This window comes from Mus musculus, chromosome 18, assembly GCF_000001635.26.
Source record: "Mus musculus strain C57BL/6J chromosome 18, GRCm38.p6 C57BL/6J".
NCBI classification, from domain to species: Eukaryota; Metazoa; Chordata; class Mammalia; order Rodentia; family Muridae; genus Mus; species Mus musculus.
In genome coordinates, this window is record NC_000084.6 from 54421782 (window position 1) to 54442033 (window position 20252).

The 20252-nt window shown below is 40.2% G+C and overlaps 1 long non-coding RNA gene and 1 pseudogene across 1 annotated transcript in view; both read left to right on the forward strand.

The window, feature by feature from the left end:
* Positions 1–513: 513 nt before the first annotated feature.
* Redrum (Redrum, erythroid developmental long intergenic non-protein coding transcript) overlaps positions 514–20252 on the forward strand; it is a 31000-nt gene continuing 11261 nt past the window's right edge. The window contains exon 1 of the long non-coding RNA NR_040338.1: positions 514–779. This is a non-coding gene — a long non-coding RNA (Redrum, erythroid developmental long intergenic non-protein coding transcript). The remainder of the gene's footprint in view (positions 780–20252) is intronic.
* On the forward strand, positions 2081–2186 carry Gm20567 (predicted gene, 20567; annotated as a pseudogene).

The following is a 20252-nucleotide window of genomic DNA, read 5'->3' on the forward strand; positions in this document are numbered from 1 at the left end:
TTCACACAGGTAAACATATGGAAAAAGACATATAAAATGTTGCAGTGTAAGATATTATATTTAGTTCTCCTTGGAAGTTGTTCTTGTATTTCTAATCTTTGCCAGCACAAGTGATGTTTCTGAGCGTTCAGGTAACAGTTTCTGGATATCTTTGTGTCCATCTCTTGGTAACTTAGAAGAGATTTGATGGTCACAATATGCAATTATTAGGCACCAATGACACATTTCTCACCGCCTTCCTCTCTTTCTTCCTCTCTGTATCTGTCTCTGTCTCTGTCTCTCTCTCTCTGTGTGTCTCTGTCTCTCTCTTTCTTCCTTTTTTTTTTTTTTAATTTGAGATTACGTCTCACAGTGTCTGCCTGGTTAGCCTAGAGCTCCTGCCACATAGACCAGGCTTATCTTGAACTCTCAGAAATCCTTCTTGCCTTTGCCTCCCTCCTCCCGCCACTCCCCCCCCCCCCCAACCCCCAGGGATGGGATGAAAGATATATGACACCACACCCAGCTTCCTGAAGACTGCTTTCTCAAGTGGCTTAGTGTCTCCACTCAGGGGTGGTGGAGCTCTTCTTCTCACTGCTTCTTCTCATTTTTTTCATGCTCTGGCCTAATGTCTTGGTGGTATTAGCCTAGCACAACTTCAGTTGCACTGCAGGTTCTTCATAAAATTGAAACACTGTTTCCAGATTTGGATTTTCTTCTGCTCTGCCATGGGTTGTTCACATTCTCTCAAGGTTGTTACTACTGTTTTACCTTTTTCTACTTGATAATTTTGGAAACCGGTAAGTAGCAATTGTATCCATACATTGTTAAATGTTTGGGCATTATTTGTCTCCCAGAGTTTTGTCTCATAAGTCTCTGATGATGTCTTGGTTGTAAAGAATTTTAAAACTTTTATCATGTTAAATTGTGTGTGTGTGTGTGTGTGTGTGTGTGTGTGTGTGTGCGTGTGTATTTCTAGAGACTGAACATAGGCAAAATGCACAGTAGATAAATATCCTACCATTGAGCTCTATCCCTAGCCTATATTTCCTGTTTTTAAAAATCATCTTAAATTTTTTTAAAAATCCAAGATATTCTTATAGTTTTAAACTCTCCCATAATTTGTTCTTCTATCCATCAGACCTTTATAGAAATGTTAAGTAAAAGTATAATTCTGTTATCCATTTGTTGCTTTTTTTTGAATCTTTGTCACGTTTCTGTCATTTGAAATGCCACATTTATCATAAAATTGTTCCCATACACAGCCTGCTCCCAGGCTGCCCATTATGATTATGAGCCATGCGTTTACATATGCACCAAGAGCATACGGTAATATTAAGGTATTTTTGATAGTTCAAAGATTATTTGTTCTTTCTTGGTTTAGTTTTTTAAATGTCTTTGAACTAATGATATTTGGCTTTTCTAAGATATGAACTTATTAATTTATTAATATCTACATAAAACTTTTTGGAACTTTGGTTAGGATTGCATTAGATGTATAGCTTTTTGTAGAAATGAATATTTAAAAGGATAAACACTTCAATGTGTTAGATTTCCTCATTATTCTTTCAGTATGTTTGACATTTCTTGTTAGAGTTATTCATATATATTTCATAGATGTTTTTGCGGATTCCTTTTCATCACATTTTAATTGGTTATTCTTGGAAAGCAGTTGATATTCATTTTCTCGTTTCTCCTTCTCTCTTCTGTCTTCCTCACTTATTTTTCTCTCTTCCCCACCCCTCCTCTCTCTTTGTGACACAAGGTCTCATTATATAATCTAATCCTCTAACTTCTTGACTCATATAGGCTCTTCTTACAGGCTGGGATTGCAGGCAGACACCTGGCTCAAGGGTCCTGCTCAAGTACAGGTGACAGTTCATAATAGCTAGAAACCTGAAGCACACTGCACAGCCTGAGACAGCTCACTAGTTAGAGAGAATCCTGTCCCAGTGGCCCAGTTGTTCTGAGTCTCTCCCAGGCAGCCCAGCTTGTTCCAGGCAGGTTTTACTATTTATATACTCTTTGGAAATGAGGTTGCTATACGGAGTGGGGAGGGCAGAGGCAGGAGGTGTAGCAAATATAGTCAGTTTTAGGGACTTCCTGAAGTTATTTGTGAGTTGTTTACTTCTTGTCTTAATAGCTTTTCCTCTAGTATTTCACCTCCCCTTAAGACAACATGTTGTTTTATTTCCTTGAAAACATAATGTCTTAAATAAGATGTTTCAGTACAAAATGGAAGGTTTTAATCTTGGAGGAAACTGTTAAACAGCGAGAAATTACTAACTTCCTCTTTTATTGCAAATTTAGTTTCTTGCCCCCAACATTTTGGGTCATGTAAGCCTATAGTTAATTGTGTGCAAAGTCCAAGTTTATTCTCTTTTGTTCTGATAGCAATAAGTCTATATTGTTTCCATATTTCCTTGGGTAGGTCTTTGAATATATTAATGACAACCAGTGGTGGCCATAGACAGTTTTATTTGCATTTTAAGATGGATACTCAGTAGATCTGTGTGTAGCCATATATGTAAGCAGGTAAAACAAAAAAATGCAAAACAAAACAAAAAACAAACAAACAAACAAAAACAACAATAAAAACAAAAAGCCAAATAAACAGGAAACTGAGAGTTGGCAAGATGACTCAGTGGGTAAGGGTATGTGCCATGCAACTCTGACAACCTGAGCTCTACCCTTGCAACTCATAGCAGAAATGCAGAATAAAGTCATGTATGCCATGTAATAAAACTAGTGAATGAAATATGATTTTTAAAATGCAGGTAGATACCACCAAGATGAAGATAAAAATTGAGCCACAGGATACTTTTGTTGCAATACATTAGTGTATCACACACTCAGTACATGGGACCAATGATCATGTAAGTGTACATTTTGAACTGGCACACATGGCACACACACACACACACACACACACACACACTGCAAGTCTTCTCACTTTGGAAGGAAAAAACTTGAAACCTTTTAGTCTAAATGCCTATGCACAATTTTATTCAGGGCTACGTTCTTTCTTATATTCAAAATCACACTTCACATTACTTTTCTGTCGGATCTTAATAGCTGAGGGCCATGGATAACCTGTGATTTGCCCTTTTCTGTAGTTTTAGTCTCATGAAAAGCCTTAGTTCTAATGAGAAAGTGAAGAACTTCAGTTTTGGCGCACGCCTTTAATCCCAGCACTTGGGAGGCAGAGGCAGGCAGATTTCTGAGTTCCAGGACAGCCAGGACTTCATAGAGAAACCCTGTCTCGAAAAAACAAAAAACAAAAAACAAAAACAAAAAACAAAACAAAACAAAAAACCAATTTCTCTACCAGATACGTTTAGATTTACATTGTATTTTCTTGCTGCATACTATGGCCTACAGATGTTCATAGGTTTGCTACAAATACATTTTAGTAATTCGTAAAATATGCTCTGTCTGCCTCTAGACAGACACATCTGAGCAACTCTTGTGGGTATAGACTATTTTCTGCTACAGCAGTCAGAATGAAGTAAGCTCATATTTTCCCCCCTGGAATTTGTAAGAAGATATAGTATCACTTGTTATAGCAAGCTGAGACTGTTAGAATTTGATATTTGAGTCAGTACTTCTAGTAGTCAGTAACACACATGTTTTCTTGCTTGGATCATTTAATGGCTATCTTGTAAAATACACACAGAAAAACCGAGCCCTACTCAGTATGGTATTTCTTCTTACCTCATGTTTCAACCATAGGCTAGACTTTTTTAAAGCACATCACTGTAAAAGTCTATAGGAAAGGTGCTCCCATGACATGTAGTGACTTGCTACAAGGGAGGCCTCTGCAGTTTAAAGGTGTGCTGCTTTCTAATCTTGCAATGGGAATTCTCTCTTTCAGAAAGGTGGAAATTTACTAGGGGGAAGGAAGAAGAGCTTGGCTTACTTAAAATCAACTGTATTAATTCAGCAAGGTCTCCTGGGTTGGATCTAGGGACAGTCAATAGTGATATTAGTTTAAATGAATCAACAAGGAGCATATGGATAAATTAGTGACAGGATATCAATGTTAGCTTCTTTGACAACTGCGCCAAGCTTATATGTATTCTAAGCAAGGAACATCAGGGGAAAATGTATTTTGAATATCTCTGGGTTATCTTTTCTGCTATCCCAAAATCTAAAATAATCTCCCAAAGAAAAAGAATTTGGGGGCTGGAGAGATGGCTCAGCTGTTAAAGGCTAGACTCACAACCGAAAAATATAAGGAAAAGAATTTTGACCATTTTAGGTCGATATTTGGATATAAGCAACTCTCAGATTTAATAGAGCTAGGATTTTAGTGTTTAGTAGTTGGTACCAGGGCTCTGTTGAGCACTGTCTCAGTATTTCATAAAAGCTTAAGGTCTTTGTATTTAATAGCTTATGATATTTTCCCCTCCAGATAGAAGGGGTTAGTGTGTGTGTTGTGTGTGTGTGTGTGTGTGTGTGTGTGTGTGTATCTGCGTACATGCATACATATACATATAATTCGAGTTGCAGCTTAGTTAAGTAATGAAGCTGCAGAAATAATGCTCATGAGTGAGTAGTACAATATACTTGATATTGTTTACATGACAAGTTCTACGATAAAAGCTTTATAAATATGATTTATAAAGTATAAAGTATAAAAATTTATAAAGTATGGATTGCATTCCATACCTACAGCAACCTTACAAATTGGGTGCTGTTAGTAGCCCTGTTTAAAAACGAGGAAGCAGGTTCAGAAAAATGGACCACTTTCCCAGTTCATCCATCTCTGTAGTACAAACACAGGCTTGATGGACATCAGAAACCCTGGGCTCAAGTGCTATTCAATTATATTTATTTGTGATGCTGACAATGTGACTGAAGTAATTTATAAAAAAGCAATATTGACGTTTAATTTAATTGTCTGCTTGTTAGGGTCATAAAATTCTAATGACACCATTTAGTAAGTCCATGCCTTGCCTATCTAGCATCCATTTATTCCATTTACACAATGGAAATAAAATTTTACAAGTTAGTAATGGCAATTAGACACCACCATGTGCTATAAATGACCTATTACATCACAATGTTCTCTAAGCTGCAACTGTGTGCGTTTTGTTGTTGAGAAAGGTGTCTCATTTTGCAATCAAACTCATCATGGAGTTCTGACTTATGATCCTCCAGCTTCAGGACCGGGATAACAAGTATGCGCAACCAAACCCAGCTGGGAGATCACTAATGAATAAAAAATTCTTTCCTCAGCCCTATATTATCATTGGTTTCCTAGTGGATCTCAAGACAGACAGACATACTTCATCATCCTTAAGTTTCTAGTTCGGTTTATACTTCTAACGCTAACGGAAGCATATATTTAATAATAACATTAAAGACATTTTTACAGAGAATCCACTACAAAATGAAAATACAGATACATACATGTAGTTACAGATACGTGCACATATAGGGAGATCAGTCTGTATTCATGTAATTCTCACACTAATCTGACAAGGTGGAGGTACCTCCATTATTATGCAATTTTAAAGAATCCGGGTAGACAATGAAATAGCAGGGTCCCACGAAAAGATGGTATCTGCCTTGCTCAAGCTGACTGCAGACTCATTGCTCACGCCAATGATTCACAATTTCGCCTTTAAATCTGGTTTAATGAGGATGTTTTCAATTTACTTTAACAGCCAGTGACATTGCTGTGCATGTTACTGATATGTTTTTGTGTAGTAAAGTAAAAACACAACATACTACCACATTAATAGGGATCACAAATGCTTGAGGGGAGTATTGTTAAAATGCCCACCCAACTCAAGCTGAGGACATTTAGAATATTATTTTGTTACTTAAAAAAAATAGCTATACTGTTTAATTCAGATAATGTGAGAAGCGTTCACTGATGTCTCTCCAGGTAAATTGGTTCCTTATGGGTGCCCTGCCACTATCTAAGAGCTATCAAACCATACAATGTATTCTAGACTTACTCTTGATTGAGGTGACAGCTGTTAAACTGACATTTTGACATATTCCCCTTGAGATATGCATCTGAAAGAGGTTGGGAATTTGAGAGACTGCTCCCTGGGTCATCATTAATTTAGGTTCTTAGGAATACTTTCAAATGTAGTCATAAGAGTTAACAGGGTGTGGCCTGAATCCCATGAACTTGAGAGCTTATCAGGGATGTTTATGTTTTTCTTTTTGTTTTGTTTTTTTTTGTTTTTTTTTTGTTGTTGTTGTTGTTGTTTTGTCTTTTTCCAAAAGGTGGTAAAAGGTGTGAGGAAACAACTGTTAAAGTGCAGATATAAAATGTTTCATACTTTGGCGAAAGCTTCAGCTGGCAAGTGTGCAAGCTGCTATTTGTGGAGCCTGAGGCCAACACTATGTGATCTGCGAACAATTCTAGTTTTTTGTTTTATTTCTAGCACCCTCAACAGATAACAATGTTCTTATTGATTCCTGACTTGTTTTATTTGACACAGTAGGAGAATCTATAAGTTTTGACTAGCAACACAATCTTGGTTTCCAGTCATGTAATGGATGGCTTTTACTTAATTGGTCTTTTATTTATTTAATTCAAGAAATAAACATCTCTATTCTTACTATTTAAATCAAAAGCTAAGGTCTTGACAATAGTCTGAATTAAACCACGGAGTGATGGCCATCTTCCGTGGCCGTTGAGCTGGAAGTGAATGTCACTTTGAACACCTTCATACCCATCCCTCACCTTTCCTCTGTGGATTTGTTTTAATCTTATCTCTTAAAAAATATTATCCTTCAAGCTGTTCACTGTGTTGTTGAGGTGTCTTTTTTTCATGATGCAGTGTTTTATTTGTTCTGCAAGCTACAAATTCTACACACAATTGTTTTCATTTACCTTGTCCTGTTTGAGTTACTGTTGGGTTAAATTCCCCCCAGTGTGAACAAACACTGGTGTCACATATTTTCTTTCATTCCACATATGCATGTGTTTTCTTTAGCGTGTGTAAGTAGGTGTGCAATGGCCAGGTTGTAAGTGATGTGTATTCAACTGCACAGGAAACATATTTCCTAAAGCAAGCACAGCAGTTTATATACCTGCTCACTGTGTATAAAAGACCAAGCTATTCTAAACCCTTGAAGCACTTAACACGCCCCACTTCTGTGCCCTTCTCCTTAGAGTTTCTCCCTCTTGATCACTGGCACACATACCTGCTCACAAGAGTTGCAATCGCCTCTATGGGATGAGATGGCTTTTAAAAAATGTCTTAATCTTATCATGTTTATAATTCATAACTTTTCTTATTAAAGGGATATTTCTATGTACTTTATTAATTTATAACAGAGACCAAAAACTTTTCCTACAATTTTTCTTGTATATGTGCAACTCATATGGTGGACAATGGGACATATATGACATAAGTTTTCAGCCTCTCCTTTTAGAGAAAAGGTAGCTGTTGGTAATACCGACATGAATAACTATAGTTATATTTCAGTAACTATTTACAAAAATAGGCATGAGACTAGATCTGGGTGTTTGGGTTATAGTTTCCTGGTTCCTGCCTTCGGGGATGAGAGGTATTGATGGAGATATTGTTAATTTTTCAACTGGCAGAATGGCTGGCCCTGTACTAAGAGGCTTGCAAGATACTGTGACAGTACCTGACTGTATGCTACAGTACATTAGAGTATGTAATTGTAGCTCAAAGAGCATTTATTCTTCTGGTTGTTTCTTTGTGGATAGAAAAAAAAATGAACATAAACTTTTCCAACAGAACTTCGAGCCTGATTTAAAAAAAAATCAAAGCTAAGGCTGGAAACGTGGCTCAGTGGCTGTAGAAACAAGGAGACAAGAATGTAGATCACTAGAACATATATGAATGCCAGGTCAGCATGGTAGCTTGCCTATAATCTTAATGCTCAGTAGGAAGAGACAGGGGATCTCTGGAGCAAGCTAACTAGCTGGATTCATCTAATTGGACTCCTCCAACTCCAGTACAAGACCCTGCCTAAGAAAATTAAGAGATATAGTGTCAGCTCCTGGTCTCCACATGCATACACAAATTTGCACACACATGTGCATCCCCACACATGCATATGTATTACATATATACAAATATCACCAACAAGGGGCAAATGTTTATATTGCTAATTTAAACAGAAAGTCAACAAAATCAATGTAATTTTATCTAATTTTCAGATGATTTAAAATGTAAGTAATTTTTGCATTCAGACAACAGATAAATAACATTTGAAGTTGGACTTGCCTGGCCCTGATGCTTGTCCTTTGATTGAAGTATGCTCCCAAGCTGTCCACCTAAGATAGGAATTGGACTGGATCCTCATCGTCACCACTGTTTATTTGCTGTTTTGCTTTCCACATTTAAAGATGTGTACAGCACCATGCCGGTCTTTCCCATTTGATAGCACATTTGGCTCTTACTGCATTCTTTTATATTGACTTTACACTATTTGCTACGCACTCAAAGAAGCTATACCTTGGAGAGGTAACACTGCTCAGAGGCAGGAAGCTCATAATTCGCTGAATGAAAAATATCACACGGAGGCACCAAAGATGGTGGCTTCAATGACCTCACTCACTGCCTCCCGTCTAACCATATAAACATAATAAAGGTATATAACTATCCCAGGGAAAGGGGAACCGTGGCCTGGTCACCGCTGGCACGAAGCCGGCTGCCTTTGACTTATCAAGGGCTTGTTGCTGGTCATGCTCTCCTGCACTGTGAACTTCTCCTCCAGAGCCATGAAGCACCTCCTGCTATGTTCCTCTTATTTCCATAATCTGGGCTACTTTTTAGAAATGCTGCCACTCTCTCCTTTGAAGGGGAGCAAAAGGCTTTCAAAGAGATATCATTCTGGCGTGGTTGTCAAATATTTCTGAAATGTATGCAAAATTTGTCTTTTGATGATGTGGTACATTTTTTCACGCAAATGGTGAATTGAGAGACAGTCGTAATAATGTGTTCATTCGTCCCTGTAGTCCTTCCTGGCTTCCTTCTTGCTTCCTCTTCCTTCATTTCTTCTTTTGTTTGCTCGATTGTTCATAAAACATTTTCTCATTTATGCAGCAATTAGCTAGCAGCTGACTATTGTGTGTCAAGTATTGAGCTCAGATAAAAATATGTCTATAATACAAGTCATTATTGATTCTTGTATACAAAGCAAAAACTACAGATGCTGTGGTGGCTGGCTAATCTTGATTATTAACTTGACAGAGTTGGCAAGAGTGAGCCTCAGTTGAAGAATTGCCTCCATCACACTGGCCTGTGGACATGCCTGTGGGGTATTTTCTGGACTGCTAATTGAAGTAGGAAGTCCCGCCCACTGTGGGCGGTGCTGTTCCTAGGCAGGTGGGCCTGGGCTTTCTAAGAGAGGTGAACCTGAGTCAGCAAGCTGGTAAACCTCCGCCCTCTGTGGTTTCTGTTTCAAGATCCTGCCTTGGCTTCCCTCAGGGATGAACCTTAATTTGTAACAGGAAATGAAAGCTTTCCTCCCCAAGTTGCTTTTGTTTTTGATGTTTATCACATCGATAGGAATCAACCTACCACAGACAGAAAAGCAAGTTAAGTGCTCTAAAGCCTTGTAATCAATGTGTGATTCACCTAGGAGCTTGTTAAGAAGGCACAATGTCAGTTCTTACTCTTAACTAACCTCAATCTGCACTTAACAACTAGGCATTTGTGTGCACAGGAAAGTCTGAGAAGCCTGATGTGATGGACTATTGGGTGTGCCCCCTCCATGGAAAACCAAGGAATTGTGTGTATGGTTCAGCAGAGGAAAGAGATACTTCAGGACAGGTTCACTGGGCTTTATTAAACATATATATGTTTGACACGAAAGTGAAAAGAAGAGGCAGCCTATGAGAAAGGCTGCAGAAGCAGCAATAGTTGTAAAGATCTCAAACCTTCATGTTTGAGGAGGCCATAGGGAAGTCAGTGTGGAATGACCTGAGCAGAAACTAGAGCACACATACAGACATGCTTCTCACTGTCCTTCAGGTCAGCATGTTGTCACCCTGTCACTGTGATAAAATGCCTATAACAGACAAGTTACAAGTTCGAAATGTTTATTTTGACTCTTTATTATTATTATTATTATCATTAATATTAACATATTATTAGTCTCAGCTTGTCTTTAAATTTTTTATTGTTCTTTAGTTTCTTTTTTTATTAGATAGTTTCTTTATTTACATTTCAAAAGTTTCCCCTATTGGAAACCCTCAATCCTATCACCCCTCCCCCTGCTTCCATGAGGGTTCTCCTCCTCTCACCCACCCACCCACTCCTGCCTCCCCACCTTTACATTCCCGTCACAGGACCAAGGACCTCTTCTCCCACTGATGCCCGTAAAGGCCATCCTCTGCTACATATGTGGCTGGAGCCATGGGTCCTTCCATATGTACTCTGTGGTTGCTTGAGTCCCTGGGAGCTCTGGGGGCAGTCTGGTTGGTTGATATTGTTCTTCCTATGGGGTTGCAAACCCATTCATCTCCTTCAGTCCTTTTTCTAACTCCTCCATTGGGGACCCAGTGCTCAGTACAATGGTTGGCTGTGAGCGTCCACCTCTGCATTTGTCAGGCTCTGGCAGAACCTCTCAGGAGACAGCCATATCAGGCTCCTGTCAGCAAGTATGTCTTGGCATCCACAATAGTGTGTTGGTGACTGTATATGGGATGGATCCCCAGGTGGTACAGTCTCTGGATGGCCTTCGCTTCAGTCTTTGCTCCACACTCTGTCTCTGAATTTGCTCCCATGAGTATTTTGTTCCCACTTCTAAGAAGGACTAAAGCATCCACACTTTGGTCTCCCTTCTTCTTGAACTTCATGTGATCTGTAAATTATATCTTGGTTATTCCAAGCTTTTGGGCTAATATCTACTTATCAATAGTGCATACTGTATGTGTTCTTTTGTGCTTGGGTTACCTCACTCAGATGATATTTTCTAGTTCCATCCATTTGTCTAAGAATTTTATTAATTCATTGTTTTTAATAGCTGAGTAGTACTCCATTGTGTAAAACTCCACATTTTCTGTATCCAGTCCTCTGTTGAAAGATTTCTGGGTTCTTTCCACTTCTGGCTATTATAAATAAGGCTGCTATAAACATAGTGGAGCATGTGTCCTTATTTTATGTTGGAGCATCTTTTGGTTGGTATTATATAGAATATTATATAGAGGTCTCAGTCCATGTCAATTGGTTCTATTGATTGAGGTCTACAGTGACACATGGGATTGTGTCTTGGTATAGTTAGTAAAGAAACTGCTCACCCCAAGGTGACTGAGAAGCAGAAAGAGAGAAGAGAGAGAGATGGAGAGACAGAGACAGAAACAGAAACAGAGTGGGTAGCATCTTAATAAGCCCTTCAAAAGTTCACCCTTTTTTTTGAACTTCAAATTTTCAATCTAACTTCTCTCCACTATCACCCATCTTCTAAAGGTTCCATGTGTCCCAGTAGTGCCACAGGCTGGCCCCAAATCCTTTAGCATATGTCTTTGAGAGAACACTTAAAATTTTGACTGTAATAGTTTGCAATTGTAAGTTTCTTTTTAACAGGTTAGACTAAATTCTGTGAGTCCTGGCTGAAAATTAGGATGACTTTGAAACATGTGAAAATATAGAGCCTTTTGTTCTACACTTGAGAGTGGGAGGAAATTGATAAGAGAGTGGTAATTTTCTCTAGCTGCCCAGATAATCCAGATGTACAGAATGGATCATTGAGACCATCTGTTCAGAACAGTAGGAGGCCTTTGATGGCTTTTAAGTAGGAGCAAATCCAATCATTCTGTTGCTGAGCAGAGACGGTCAGGCCTCTAAAAGAGAGAAGGTGAGAGTCAGTGAGGGAAAATCTAGATGAAGCAGCAGATGACCTCACTGCAAGTTGGATCGCTTATGCCTGCCTGAACACATTCACATTTCAGCTTAAACTTGGCATAGCCAGAAGCTGGATATAGCCAAAAATTGCCAGTTACAGCCATTGACATAATAAGACAGTAAAGAAATAATGTGCTAAAGAGATAGTGTCAAGGGGCCTTAAATGAATTTTGTATAGCATATGAGACAAGGCAAGGACACTCAGGCTCTGCCCGAGATGCCTAAGCCCCATTCACAAACACAGCGACAAAGGAGAGGAAGCGTTGCATTCAGGGTATACCATGTCTCAGATGCATCTTTATTGTGGTTTGGAAGACTCAATCCAGGATCTTCTGCATTCCAGGCAAGGGTTCTTTTGACCCAGAGCTATGTGCCCAGGCCAAGATTTGCCATATTTGATGTCCATCTTGTGCCTTATTGGCTGCCCAGATTTAGGATATGGAACTGCTCCTGTGTAGGGTTGCGGGAAGCCTGAGGAGAAAGACTGAGAATCTCTTGAAGGGATAGGTGTGTTCAGGGCTGGGCATGAGACAAGAAGATAAATAGGCCTGAAGAGCAGTGAAGAGCTGTGATGAAGGGGTGGTCCACGGAGGACTAGGGAGGGAAGACCACCTTGTGCAGGTCGTCTTTTCTGGCTGCTTTCTCAGTGCTGCTCTTAATGCTAAACACAAGTGGTTATAGAGCCCTCCAATGTAGAATGCTCCTAGACCCAAAACACTGTAGGGTGGGAAATACTATTCTATTCTCAAATTATCCTAACAAGGGGTGGTCTATCCTGAATGCCCATTAAAGGTAAAAAGATAGTTCAATGTTACAAGATAGCTCTTCTTCAACTTATGCAAGAACTTGAAATCCTAAAAATGTCATAGTAATTAAATAATTGCTTTATGTATTACCCTACCCTTCATGAATAGTAAATCCTATTTGTTTCACCATTTATTCAGAAAGGCACTGAGGATACAGGGGGAATAAGTCTGGGGTCTGGGTCTGTAGGAAAAATGTACAGATGGAGGGAGACTCATGTTATCACTTCTCTCCTTCAACATACTCTGGCGAGTGTGGACAACAGCACACACCTGTGTTGGGAACTGTCTGGCTGACATTTCCTAATGTGGCTCTGTGGGTGGTAAATGGCAGAAGCCTTCTGAAAGACATGACATGTAGCCATAATGGTGGAAGGAAGGAAAAATGAGGGAAAAGAAGGTGCACAAGATCTCTCAAGCATTTGGAAGGAGAATGACAGAGCTGAGTAAGAATGGAAGTCTAGTGTGATTGAGAGGTTGTCTAAGAGATTAGAGCCACGCCCATGGGACAGTGTGGTTTGCCAGCCTAGAAAACTGGATGATAAAACCTTCATTCTAGAAACTTTTATTTAACTCCCGCACATACACACACACAAACACACACACACACACACACACACACACACACACACACACACACACACACACACAGAGGTATGCAGGCAAACATGCACACATGCATGCCTGCAGTCACACACATACTCACTCACACACACACACACACACACACACACACACACACACAATTCAGAAAACCATCAAGTAAAATAAACATGGAACAAGGAAAAGCAGCTAAGAAGCTGTCGCCATTGCCTTGGAGACAGTAGGAAGGTTTTGTTGTAAGGAAGTGAAATACATGTGAGGCAGGACTGATGGCCACTTTGTTCAAAGGTATGTGTGGGGAGACAAGGATTGATGGTGGTCTGGATGTAAGCACTGAAGAACCACAGTAGTGTGATGACCTTACAGATTTGATTCTAGTGAAGGAATGGACTTTAAAATCTTACCACTGTCATTGGCCTTGAGAAACTTCTAAGTAAGTTAAACAGGTAAGTGTGTCTCGTAAGTATACACAGAGGGAGAAGGTTGGCAAAGGTGAGCAAGAGAATCATTCTTCATGAACAAATCTATAATGTTCATCCAATTGTAGGGGATGCCTGAGCTGTTAAGCAAATAAATGCCCCTGAACCGAGTTCTCTGGCTTCGTATTAAAACTAAGCATTTGTCACGCCTGATGCTCCCATGAAGAGGGTGAAATAGGTTTGAAGACTTAGACTGTTGGCTTGAAGCTGTCATATGAAAAAAAAACTTCATTTTGATTAATATAATTGAAGTGTTAAGTATGTATCTGCTAAATTGCAATCAAATCAGTGAAATGTTATTCATTTTTTAAATGAATCTGTCAGAAGTTTTTATGAGTATTCTGCCAACAGTGAATCAGATTTGCACAACTTAACTGTAGATATTACTATTTTATAAGTGGGTAAACTGAGAAATTGAGAATGCAGTCTCTTCCAGAGAAAGTCAATAGTTTAACTTGCACATAGACCAGTAAGGACCCCTGTAAGCCAAAGTATGTTGTCTCTGGTGACTCCTTTGCAAAGTATAGCCAATTTAATTAAGGTTCTAAATCAACGTATTGAGAGGCACCCAGGTAGGAAATGAAAAATTCACTGGCTTCATTGTGTCCCGAGTCCCTATGAACATAAGGACCAACTGAAAATATCTCTCAACCCTCAGGGGGTTCCTTCTGAAGAGACAAAACATGGTTCCCAGCACAGTCAGTTAATAAAGAACTCATGACCCATCTCCATTGTTCCAGGCCAGACACTCTAGGTTCCCTAGCCTTCACCTCTTCCAGTTGCTTCTGCCACCACTTACCCCCTTTCCCCTCCCGCTCTGCACCCACTCCCCTCCGCATCCAGTCTTTGGAAGTCTAGACATTCAGATATTCAAAGTCTGAGAGAAAATGCTAGGAGCCATGTGAGAAGCACTTATGCTGGTAATTATCTTCCCATAGGCCAAGAAGATAGCAGTAGAAGGGGCCAGGCATGGGGGTTAACACCTGTAAAACCAATGATTAAGAGACAGAGACATGAGGCTTATCATAAGTTGAATGATATCTGAATCTACAGTGACTCCCAGGCCACCTAAGGCAATATAATGATGTCTTCTCAAGGAGGAGACGGAGGAGGAGGAGGAGGAAGAGGAGGAGAAAAGACGATGATGAAAAACATAGTCATGTTCTGCCTTTTTCAGTATCAGAGTGTAGTAGGAATACAGACAATGCATACTATACATATAATTGCTCTGGTAAAGTCAGCACACAGTGTTCTGGGCATCAAAGAGTGGGTAGCAAAGGCAGTTATATTGAGAGGAATGAAGACTTCTGAGGGGCTATTTTCCTTTGGATATCAGAAGTAGGAAACAGAAAGACAGTAATAAAACACAAAACATTTTGACCCAGGATCTGACCCCAGTGGCACATGTGAGACCACCTGAACAACCCCAATGTAAAATGTCTGAGGCTCAAAGCACTGTACAGAGCCATGAGTGGTACCTGTGTTCTGTCTAAGGTCACCACACGAGCCTATATGCAGGCTGGTTAGATCCACCATAGATTAAAGCGGCAGGTAAGAGCTTTATTGCAGAGGCAGATCGTCACTCAGGAGAGTATCTTTCCTCTTAGGAATATTGCTAGAATTCTCCAAACCTCTGCTTGCTTAAAATACAACAAAAACCAACAGAGGAGGGAGATGGGGGAATGGGAGGGGGAGAGACAAGGAGCAAGAAGAGAGAGGGAAAGCGGGTCCAAGCACTGCATGGTATGACAAGCAGTGGATTGCGGTCTTTACACAAACAATTGAATAATATGTCACTGTTTTCATGCAACTGCACATTTTTCTTCACTCCTCCTAGAAATGCTTTTTTCTATTGAAGCAACTACTTTATATTTTTTTAATGGAAGGCCTTAATTATGATATCAAACACAGATGTGATGACTCTACTTACAGGGGAGGATTGGAATTTTGTTTGGTAACCCTGTATTTTGTTTTCTTTGTTTTTGACACCAAAGCCTCTCCACAATAAAACCACACTGTTGAATCGAGTGACACTACTGTAGAGTTTGTTTTTCACCAGATAGTAAGAAAAGGGGGGAACTGTCAGAGACACCATTCTGTGCCCGAGAGTTACTGAAGAGTTGCTTTAAGATAAAACTATTTATCATCCAGCCCACACAGCTCTCAGCAGATGGGTAAAGAGGCCCCAGCTCTAAAACCAAAGTGCTGTGTCTGTGTCACACAGGAACGTGGCTGTAGAATTGCTTGTTACCAGTACTCATGTGCTCCCTGGTACACTCTGTCTCCCTACATAGGAAAGTTGAGCAGTCCCATCTCTTAATGGGCAGGACAATGGTGTGAGCTTCTAGGTAGAAGGTATTACTACAGTTTTCAGCCTAAAAGGTTAGCTTTGGCTAAACTCCAGCTTTCTGGAAGAAAATAACTTTTGCTTCTTAGCTGTCAAGTGACTTTTAATGAACAGCTCTTGGAACACGATCATCAAAATGTTCACAATTTATAAACATGCTACAAGATTCACAGAGGGAAAATACTACTGTATTGGGTGTTCAAAAATCCCAAAGAATTATGGCCCAGAAGGGCAGAATATCAAGTCATGTAAAAAAGACATTGGAATAGCAAATCTATTTTGTGAGTTTTAGAGCTACTTTTAGGGACTACCAATAAATCCAGAAACAGTTTATATAGTGGATGCTCATAGGGCAAGAGGATGGGAAGGTGTTTTCATGGGTAATAGTATTTGCTCTGTAAGCTTGGAGATCCGAATTCAAATCCCTAGCAACCATGTAAAAGACAGGCTAGCTGCATATGCCTATAGCTTTAGCACTGAGAAATGAGACATAGGCATTGAGATAGGGAAATCCTAAGAGCTCACTGGACTCTCATCTAAATGCAGATTTCCAGGTTAGTAAGACTCAAACCTACAAGGCAGAGACCATAGGAGAAGGATGCCCTCGATCCACTCTGTCCTCCGTCTGGGTACACGCTGCATATACATGTGCACACAGATTGCATGTATGCACACACACATACACACATATGTACATAAAATTTGTAAGTCACAGTGTATTCCAACAATATTGAGGGCTTGTACTTATTGGATATCTCATTGTAGAGAAAACGAAAATAAACTATGCAGTCTGTTTAAAAACATATCTACTAAATATATCCTTACATTGCTTATGAGAAATTAATGTTTTGTGGAATATGTAGTATCCTTTCTGCCACAAAGGGAGGGGCACATACATAGAATAATAATAAATAATTTTCAGCTATGGCAGTTGTTTTGGATGCCAAAATAAGCAATACACTGCACAGTAATATAATCTAAAACTCTAAAATATGAAATCTTCTGAGTGCCAGTATGATACCAGAAATACAGCACATCTGGCTTTCTGGGATAGGCTGAAGTCATAAATGCAGATGCAGTAAAAATTCACATGAATTGCATTCAGGCTGCCCAGGCATTTACAAAACTTAAAGATTTTGATGTATAAACTTGAATATCTTCTTGAAGATATCTCATTATGCACATTAAAATAGTCCAAAAGATTTTTTTTTAAACTAGTGTTGGAAGAGGCTGAGGACCAGCGGAAGTGGGAGAGAGGTAGGAGGATAACGGGGTGGGGGGGGGGTAGGGGGAGAAAATGGTGATGTCATATACATGGATAAGATATTATAATGAAACTGTCCTTATGCATAATTAATGTATGCTAATAAATTAATTCAAATTAATTGAGTCTCTGTGGTTAACATGTCAACTGCCCATAATTCTTACTTTTGTAAGTTATGTTACTATCTCTGAACCTTGCCTTCCTTGCCTGTGAAATGGGTCTGAAAAGCAGACCAAAGAGCTGCTGCAAGTATGAGTGATCAGAGATGTTTATGTCATAGCAGGAAAACACTTAAATCTGGGAACTTGGAAACACTCCTGGCTCCAAGCCATTGCAGACAAGGACTTCTCAGCCTGAAAGGGCCAAGTTTGGGGTAACATCTGGCCAATTTGCTCTCAATTACATACTCAAGTATCTGTGAAGATAGGAAATGAAGTCTCTGTCATGCCTCCCCAAAGGATCTGGGGCTTTCAAAGAAGAAACAGCCACTTCTTGCTCACAATTCTAAGAAACCAGCTCTAGGGAGACGGAGAGAGATGGCTGCCTTTCTTAGGAATCACATGACTGACTCAAAGGCAGCTTTGCCTCCCTTCCTAAGTACATCTTCCTCCTATTTCCGTAAAGGACAAGCTTGGGCCCAAGACAAAGCAGGCAGACAGCACAGTGGACAGCAGCGGACTGGCTTTGCCTAAGGATCATCCAGGGTTCTTGATAGCAAGACGCAAAGCTCACAAGATCTGATTATCTCATGAGGAAGGGGGACTTTCTGAGATGGGATCCGAGGGATAAAAGACTAACATTCCAGTGTGCAGGAGCTGAGGTAACTATGAATACCAAGAGCCGAGGATCTCCCAGACTAGCACTTCAGTCAGAGATTTCTGGCCAGGACAGTTCATGGCTGAGCCCCATGGGGTGACTGAGCAAACACTGGCCACCTCTACATACTGTCTCCACAAGGCACTTAATAAAACTCGCTTATGTCATTTAGAGTCCTTTTAGCTCAAACATAAACCAAACCAGGTCAGCAAGTAGGAAGTATCCTGGGATGATATAATTTGGGAAATTAGAACATATTTCCTCCAGACAGGAATGGAGTACTTGGATTGCCCTTGGCTAAACATTTAATTAACAGGTATTAATGTGATCTCAGAGGCTTGCCTGGGTCTCCGCATAGCTGAAGAAGAGGTCAGTACTGGGAAGGATCAGAGCCACTCACCGTTGCACATGCCCCGGCTGGTTAGTAAAGAGCAACTCATGGTTCTCTTCACTTCGCCTCCTTCTACTGAGCAGCCTCAAAGATTGACACAGTCATCTCCCAGAGCATGCTGCATCAAGGAGGAGGCAGAAACCACAGCCTTGGCCAGTTTCTCAGGAAACCTTATGACAAATGTCCCCTATGAACTAAAGAAGGAAACCCTTTGCTTGCTAGATGATATGTCTTTTCCTTGCATTCTTTCTCATTTTCCCTGCGTTGTAAGTACTCAGTGTTTGGAGGCATGAAAGCCATCTTGATTCAATGCAGAGACAAGTCAAAACATGAGGACAATGGAGAAGAACGTTTTTAAGCCCCGTGGTCTGATTTCAATGCTGTGGCACAACTCACACATGAGCTATTTACCTCAGATTTCATGTTGTCTGAGCTGTGTAATCTTGCTATATTTAAGTTTCTGTGTAGGGGATTTTGTCCCCTACAACTAAATACAATTGTAGTGGTTCAGGGTTTTAGGCTTTACTAGAAGAAACAGTTATGCTAAGATAAAATATAAGACAACTCATGGGCTGGCAAGGGGACTCAGAGGATAAATGTGCTTGCTGTTAACCTGGACAACATCAATTTACACTCCCCCCCCCCCCCCCAGGACCCTGATATGGAAGAAGAAAAACAATTCTTGCAGATTATGACTCTCTCTCTCTCTCTCTCTCTCTCTCTCTCTCTCTGTGTGTGTGTGTGTGTGTGTGTGTGTCTGTATGTCTCTGTCTCTGACTCTCTGTGTCTCTCTCTGTCTGTCGCTGTCTCTTTCTCTCTCTGTGTCTCTCTCTGTGTCTCTCTCTGTCTGTCTGTCTCTGTCTCTGTCTCTGTCTGTCTCTGTTTCTCTGTCTCTGTCTCTGTCTCTGTCTCTCTCTCTCTCTCTCTCTCTCTCTCTCACACACACACACACACACACACATTGAACAAAATGATAGTATTTTTTGAAGATACTTTACATTGTGTTAAGAAATGGACCATGGGGAAGAATGGCTGGACTAATAAAATCCAGCTACAGGCTAGAAGATTAACTGTGTGGGATGCTGTCTTAGGGTTTTACTGCTGTGAACAGACACCAAGATGAAGGCAGCTCTCATAAGGACAACATTTAATTGGGGTTGGCTTACAGGTTCAGAGGTTCAGTCTATTATCATTAAGGCAGGAACATGGCAGCATGCAGGTAGGCATGGTACAGCTGGAGCCGAGAGTTCTACATCTTTGTCTGAAGACTGCTAGCAGAATACTTGCTTCCAGGCAGTTAAGATGAAGGTCTTAAAGCCCACACCCACAGTGATACACCTACTCCAACAGGGCCATACTTTTCTAACAGTGCCACTCCCTGGGTTAAGTATTTACAAACCACCACAGGTGCATAAGGAAAGGTTCATGGCCAGTGGTCTTAGGGATGAACACTGTAATAGAAACAGCATTTTTCACATAAGAAATGAACAGAAGCACGCCCTTGTCTTAGCTTGAGTTACTATTGCTGAGATGAAACACCACAGTCAAAAGCAAGTTGGGAGAAAAGGCTTTATTTTGCTTCTGTTTCCACATGCATTGCCATTCATCACTAAAGGAAGTCAGGACAGGAACTCAAGCAGGGCAGGAATCTGAAGGCAGGAGCTGATGCAGAGGCCATGGAGGGGTGCTGCTTACTGGCTTTCTTCCCGTGACTTAGT